Here is a 7,749-nt window from a genome sequence, read left to right as displayed (position 1 = left end):
TGGAGGCAGCTGTGTAGAAGCTGTTTCCTCCTCTCCCAGCACCATATTGTGGGAGAGCAGATGCATAGAATAAGTCTTAATTCGAGTAACAGTCTAGTCCGAGTTGCTCCCCACAAGCCAAACCATACCTTGCAATATGAGTCCAAAGAGAAATTTACAAAGTTAAGAAAACAGAGTAGTCTCCTCTTATTTATAGTTTTACTTTCTCTGGTTTTAGTTACCTATGGTTAATTGCAGTCAGAAAACATTAAATGAAATATTCCAGAAACAAACAATTCAGAACTTTTAAATTGTGCACCATTCTGAATAGCTTCTTCCGTGTCTCCCATGCTGGTGCAGGGGCCCAAGCACTTGGGCCATCTTCTACTGCTTTCCCAGGCCATAGCAGAGTGCTGAATCAGAAATGGAGCAGCTGGGACTCGAACCAGTACCCATATGTGATGCCATCACGGCAGGTGGCGGCTTTATCTGCTAAGCCACAGTGCTGGCCCCTGTACCCTCTCTTTAGTCATGTAGTAGCTGTCTTGATTATCACATCAGCTGTCTTGACATCTGAGTGCCTATGTTTGAGCAACCCCTGTTTTGTTTAGTGACCACAAAGCACAGGAGCAGTGAATGTGGCAATTTAATGGGTCAAAGGGAAGCTGTAAAGTTCTTCTTTTAAGAAAGAAGATGAAAGTTCTGGACTTAATAAGGAAACACATTCTGAGGTTGTCAGCGTCTACAGTAAGTTGTTGCTATTAATCCCTTTCTGTGCCTCATTTAGGATATGTATAGGTAGGAGCAGACACAGTATGTGTAGTAGGACTTGACACTATACGCTTTTTCAGGCATCCACTGGAACTCTGGGAGAGTAGCCACTGTAGATAAGAAAGGCCTACAGTTCAATCTATACAAGCATTTGGCACAAAAGAAAATTTAGAACTTAAAAATCAACCTAAGTTTTTTGAGGTAAAAGCAGTTTAAGGAAGATGAAAATCATCCCTCAGCATCAGAAGTCATGGGTGGTATTTTGTTCTGATATCTCAGTGGAGAAATCACGCTGACTTCACTTGCCTGAGATTAAAGATGCAGAAATACTCATGTATCATTTCCCCAATGATATGAAAAAAGCACTCATGCAAAGAAAGTGAGCTGAACACATCCACATTTGAATAGTCTAATCAGAGATATATCATTTGCTGGATAGGCAGTTCAAACAACACAAAGGGAGAAAATTGTGTTTTTCTCTCTCTTCCTTCTTCCCCTTCCAATAAACTTTCAAAAATTTATACTGAAATTCCAGAAAGTGGTCAGTTTGCAATTCCTGCTTCAGAATGTAGAAGAGACTTTTGCGTTCTCTTGTCACAATCCATTTCCAAATTGTTTTATTCTGTAACCTTGCTTGGAAGTCAAGGCTAATTGAATGAACTGGAAAAAAGCAAATACATATACAAAAAAAAAAAAAAACACACAAATCCCCCTGCATTCATCTAAGGCATGCTGTTAGCTTGTAGACTGCTCTTGTTAGTATCTTGCTAATGAGGTCGCCTATATATTCCAGGATTTAGCTTTTCACTCATTTGATGAAGGTTATTTGAATAGACTTTCCCAGCATGGAGCTACCAGGTACAAATGGCAGCCTCCATTTGTAAGGGATTAGTAATCAATATGCTCTCACTTCCTCCTCTCATGTCATCACATCAGTCCAGCTGAGAGAGAAATGAGCTGAGGGTCCTCCCGCTGTGACAGCAATTGTCCGAGTCACCTGTTTGTGTAGCAGTAAGGATGTAAGGGCTTGGAGAGGGCCTCTGCCCTGAGACAGAGTGAGCAGAACAGATTGTGGCTGGGATTCCATACCTAAATACCCTACTCCTGCTTACCTCTAACCCTGAGATCAAGGCAGGTGGGAGATCAGTTGTTTAACTTAATTCAGCAATGGGTTTGGAGACAGGAAGAGCAGGTTGTTCTCATAATTCTTTTACCACCTGTAGATGGGAATACAAAGGGAAATGACCCATGACAAGCAACCTTTCATTCTCCCTCTTCAGCACGTGTGTTGGTCTGGGACAGCAGATGAAGGGTAAAAAGAGAACAACAAGCAACAGTTCACTCAAACTGTTTTCCCAAGTGCTTTGAAAATTCCAAGGCAGTGTTGAGAAGAAGGTTTCAATAGATGAAAGGGAAATTTTCTCTTTTTCTCAAATGATTTTCAGGTTTATCTGGGGGTGGGTAGGAGGAAGGTGATGACTCCTTTGGGTTCATCTGGCATTCAGAATGAGATGGCTCGGAAGGGTAGAAGAGGCATTGTGAGAGGCGAGCAGCTGACGGGGAAGAGCTTAGCAGATGTCTTTGTTCATGTTTCCTCAGTGTACATCTTTGAGCACCAACACTAGATGATTGCAATCATTTCTTGTGTGGTTTTGAAAACCACAGGTGCCCAGGATCCATCCTTGAAGGGTCTACAACAATAGGTAGGGGGTGGGGATCCAGGTCACCGTGGCGGAGGATATTCTCTCTGGCACAGCAACAACTTGATACTCTACAAATAGATTATAAATTCTCTTGTTATTTTCTTCCTTCCTTCCTTCCTTCCTTCCTTCCTTCCTTCCTTCCTTCCTTCCTTCCTTCCTTCCTTCCTTCCTTCTTTCCTTCCCTCCCTCCCTCCCCCCCTTTCTTTTTTAAAGATTTATTTATGTAGTCAAGTGGCAGAGAGAGATAGGTCTTCCATCTGCTGGTTCATTCCCCAAATGGCTACAGTGGCTGGAGCTGGGCCCATCCGAAGCCAGGAGCCAGGAGCTTCATCCAGGTCTCCTATGTGGGTGCAGGGGCACAGGCACTTGGGCTTCACTTGCTATGCCACAACACCAGCCCATCTCTTATTATTTTCTAAGATGTGACTTGGATGGTGGCTGGGGATACCTGATGTTCATTAGTGAAACCTGGGCCTGTGTTCTGACATTGTACTGTGGTGTCTGGCTTGTTCTGGGGATTTGATCAAAGTTAGTAGCCTTTTTTTTTTTTTTTTTTTTTTTTTTTGACAGGCAGAGTGGACAGTGAGAGAGAGAGAGACAGAGAGAAAGGTCTTCCTTTTTCTGTTGGTTCACCCCACAATGGCCGCTGCGGCCGGTGTGCTGCAGCCAGCGCAACGCGCTGATCCGAAGCCAGGAGCCAGGTGCTTCTTCCTGGTCTCCCATGCGGGTGCAGGGCCCAAGGACTTGGGCCATCCTCCACTGCACTCCTGGGCCACAGCAGAGAGCTGGCCTGGAAGAGGAGCAACCAGGACAGAATCCGGTGCCCCGGCTGGGACTAGAACCTGGTGTGCCAGCGCCGCAGGTGGAGGATTAGCCTACTGAGCTGTGGCACTGGACCTTTTTTTTTTTTTTTTGTAAATAAACTTCTAATTTCAAAATAGTATTAAATTTGCAAAGCAAAAATTGTGAAATAGTACAAAGAATTCCTATATAGGAACCCTATATCTAGCTTCCTCTATTAACATCTCATATTAGTATTTTTGTTACAATTAATGAATCACACCAGCTTCCCTTAATTTTTTTTAAAGATTTATTTATTTATTTGAAAGGCAGAGTTATGGAGAGGCAGAGGCAGAGGCAGAGAGAGATTCTTCCATCTGCTGGTTTGCTCCCTAGATAGCTGGAGCCGGGCCTATTAGAAGCCAGAGGCCAGGAGCTTCTTCCGGATGTAGGGGCCCAAGGACTTGGGTCATCTTCCACTGCTTTCCCAGGCCATAGCAGAGAGCTGGACAGGATGTGGAGCAGCTGGCACTTGAACCAGCACCCACATGGGATGCTGACGCTTCAGGCCAGGGTATTAACCTCCTGCACCACAGCGCTGGCCCCTATTTTTTTTTTTTTTTAATTTAAACTCCTTGTATCCCTCCCACTCCTCCTAGCTTCTAGTAATCAACATTCTGTGTTCAGGCTGAGGTTTTGTTGTGGTTTCCATGTCTGAGGGAGAACACACAATAGTTGTATCTGTGTCTGGCTTATTTTGCTTTACATGATGTCCTCTGCTTCCATCCATTTTGCTGAAAATGGCAGATTTCTTTTTTATGGGTAAATAGTATTCTATTGTCTATATTTACCACATTTTCTTTTTTTTCTTTTTTAAAAGATTTATTTATTTGAAAGACAGAGTTACAGAGAGAGGTAGAGCCAGAGAGAGCCAGAGAGAGAGAGAGAGAGAGAGAGAGATGTCTTTTATCCACTGGTTCACTCCCCAGATGACTGTAACAGCCAGAGCTGAGCTGATCTGAAACCAGAAGCCAGGAGCTTCTTCCAGGTCTCCCAAGAGGATTTAGGGCCCCAAGGACTTGGGTCATCTTCACTGCTTTCCCAGGCCTTAGCAGAAAGCTGGGTTGGAGGTGAAATAGCCAGGACTCGAACTGATGCCCATTTGGGATGCCTGCACTGCAGGCTGGAGCATTAACCCGCTGTGCCACATCGCCGGCCCTTACCACATTTTCTTTATTCATTCATCTTATGATGAACACTTTGTTTGCTTCTATATTTTGGATATTGCAGTGTGAATAGCACTGCAATGAACATGATGAAACAGGTATCTCTTTGATAAAATGATTTCATTTCTTTTGGATATATCCTGTAGTTGAATTGTTGGATCACATGACTTCTATTTCTAGATTTTTAAGAAAGTTTATAATTTTTAAGAAAGCTTTATAATTGTACAGTAATTTACATTCCCACAAACATTGTGTAAGAGTTCCCCTTTCTCCACATCTTTGCTAGCATTTGTTACTCTCTTTTTGGTAATAGTCATTCTGACATGGGTGAGGTGATATGTGGTTTTGATTTGCATTTCCCTGATGGCTAGTGATGTTGAATATTCTTCCATATAGCTAGCCATTGTATTTCTTCTTTTGAGAACTCTCTGGGTCTTTTGACTATTTCTTAACTGGATTGGTTATTGTTTTTCAGTTTTTTGAATTCCTGATATAGTCTGATTATTAATCCTTTGTCAGATGAGTAGCTTGCAGATGTTTCCAGCCATTCTGTCGGATGTCTCTTCACTGTGTCCATTGTTTCTTCTTCTGTGTAGAAGCTTCTGAGGTTGATATAATCCCATCTGCCTAATTCTCTATTGTCACCTGTGCTTTGGGGTCTTATCCAAACATCATGGCCTACACAAATGTCTTGTAGTGTTTCCCCTGCTTTCTCCTAGCAGTTTCATAGGCCTTATATTTTCATTCATTTTTCATTGATTTTTCTTCTAGTTGACAAGTTTATTATGAAAAACCCCGTGGTGCTCTTTTGTAGTAGCATCACCTTGCAGGAGAGGGAAAACAGTTCTGTTCAAAACAACTCACCAGGTTCTGACAATAACAAAGAAAAACATGGGCATGAGGTTTGAGAGAGGAATAAACTGAGTGCAGACAAGTCATGCAGTTAAATTAAATGGTATCCTTGAAAAGAAATACAGTGATTTCAAAGCTCACAAGTAGGGGGAAGACTTGGTACTTATTTTTAAAAAATGTATATTAAGCTCCAATGATTGTTTTCTGCTATCCTTATCTACAGTCATGTTGAGTAAAGCTGTAGCTAAATGGAAGTTAAGTCATATTCACAAGGTTAATGTTTTCATCTTATCTTCGAAAGTCTCTCAGAGGAAGCAAAAGTAACTACAAATAGCACTATGCCAAAAACTGATTTCTTGTCCAACAATGGTGCTTTAGTATGCAATGTACTGCTTCATTTTAAAGTGGTCATGACTGTTGATAACAAGGGACTTTGTATTTTTATATGACATATCTTTTGGTCCCTGTGAAAGCAAATTTTTTAAACTTTATTTTATAAATATAAATTTCTAAAGTACAACCTTTGGATTATAGCAGCTTTTTCCCCCCATAAGCTCCCTCCCATCCATCCCATCTCCCACTCCCTCTCCCATCCCATTCTCCATCAAGATTCATTTTCAATTATCTTTATATACAGAAGATCTACTTAGTATTTACTAAGTAAAGATTTCAATAGTTTGCACCCACACAGACACACAAAGTATAGAGTACTGTTTTAGTAGTAGTTTTACCATTAATTCACTAGTACAACACATTAAAGACAGAGATCCTACATGGGGAGTAAGTGCACAGTGACTCCTATTGTATATTTAACAATTGACACTCTTATTTATGACATCAGTATTCACCGGAAGCTCTTGTCATGGGTTGCCAAGGCTATGGAAGCCTTTTGAGTTCGCCAACTCCAATCTTATTTAGACAAGGTCATAGTCAAAGTGGAAGTTCTCTCCTCCCTTCAGAGAAAGGTACCTCCTTCTTTGATGGCCCATTCTTTCCACTGGGATCTCACTCGCAGAGATCTTTCATTTAGGTCATTTATTTTGCCACCGAGTCTTGGCTTTCCATGCCTGAGAAACTCTCATGGGTTTTTAGCCAGATTTGAATGCCTAAAGGGCTGATTCTGAGGCCAGAGTGAAAGCAAATTTTTGACACTCTGTAGTTATTGTTACTTTTCCCATTTCCAGTATATGGTTCATAGCAATATTGTACAAATTTAATGGCAATGTGGTACAAGTACTCTGTTACTCTTCCCATATCCATTAGGTTGTACATGGCTCATGGCAATACTGCACATTTAAAATTCCATTATAGGAAGTAGTCTGGGGTATGACAAATAGCATGTGGCTAGCCTCTACAAGGTACTGGATCATTTCAGCAGGAAGGAGCATTTTAGAGTGTCAAGTTCCATTCTTGCAGCTTGGCTACTGCAATGGTAGCAATAGTTTGGAGCACTGAAAATTGTTACTGCATTCTAGTCGCAGCACTAGTTATCTCTCCATCCCCAGCTGTTGAGCTCTAGACACCAACGTGAGGCTATTGACATGATTAACTGTCTCAGAAATATCTTGCCCGAAAGTGTAACCAGCTCATCAAGGAGATAATACCTAACCACCATGACTGGGTGTGATCCCAGCAGGTTGCCATACATTGGACCCTCATGGGGAAATTCTCTTAGGTGATTGAGTGTTCTAATATGATCTAGTGTGTTTATAGATGGCGAGGGGCCCTCCATCTGAACAGATCTGGCTATCTACCAAGACAGCAAGTGGGAGATTGTCAAAAAGAGCTGTAAAATTTTTCTAAGCATTTTCATTCCAATTTTTTTTAAACATTCATCCTCAAAACCATAAACTTATGTGATCTGCTCTCAGGATTCCCTCCAAGAATGGTGATGCATTCACAGTAACAAACCTTAAGAGCTATAGGTAGTATAAGTGTTTCAATGGAAAAATATCTTCTGTCAACATAATCTCACATAAACAAGTGATGTATATCTGGTGATTTGCCACAAATTCTAAACAGTTCCATGAGATGGTGAAATTGTCCATACACATCTCCACAGTGACTGCACCTCAAACCTCTTGCACACTGGTTTCTTTCATCAGGATTTCTTTAGTCTTCTCGCAGAGACTCTAGACCTGGGACTATGACACCTGCTAGCACTTGTTCAGCTGCTCAATCCACTGGTCCAGCTCCTTCATGAACACGTTCTCATCCATGATGCCACCTGCCTGAACTGACTGCTACTCTGTGCTGCTGCCTACAGGTGGGACAGATGCACATGTTGGTTGTCAGGCACTGGACCTGACCACTGGTTCTCCCTGCACTGCTTGCTCTTCCTCCTCCTTCACTCGCTGTGGCTCCAGAGCTTGGTTCTGTAATCTTGAGTTGACATTTGTTACCTGGTGAGAGTGAGGGATCTAATTTCATTCTTCTGC

General features: G+C 41.9%; 1 pseudogene; it reads right to left on the bottom strand.

Annotated features, from left to right (window-relative positions):
* Positions 1–6,616: 6,616 nt before the first annotated feature.
* On the bottom strand, positions 6,617–7,530 carry LOC100354070 (serine/threonine-protein phosphatase 2A catalytic subunit alpha isoform pseudogene; annotated as a pseudogene).
* Between the last annotated feature and the right edge of the window lie 219 nt (positions 7,531–7,749).

Source organism: Oryctolagus cuniculus, chromosome 9 (genome assembly GCF_051225735.1).
Source record: "Oryctolagus cuniculus isolate XC-2025 breed Fujian yellow rabbit chromosome 9, ASM5122573v1, whole genome shotgun sequence".
NCBI classification, from domain to species: Eukaryota; Metazoa; Chordata; class Mammalia; order Lagomorpha; family Leporidae; genus Oryctolagus; species Oryctolagus cuniculus.
This window is presented reverse-complemented; position numbering and strand designations above follow the sequence as displayed.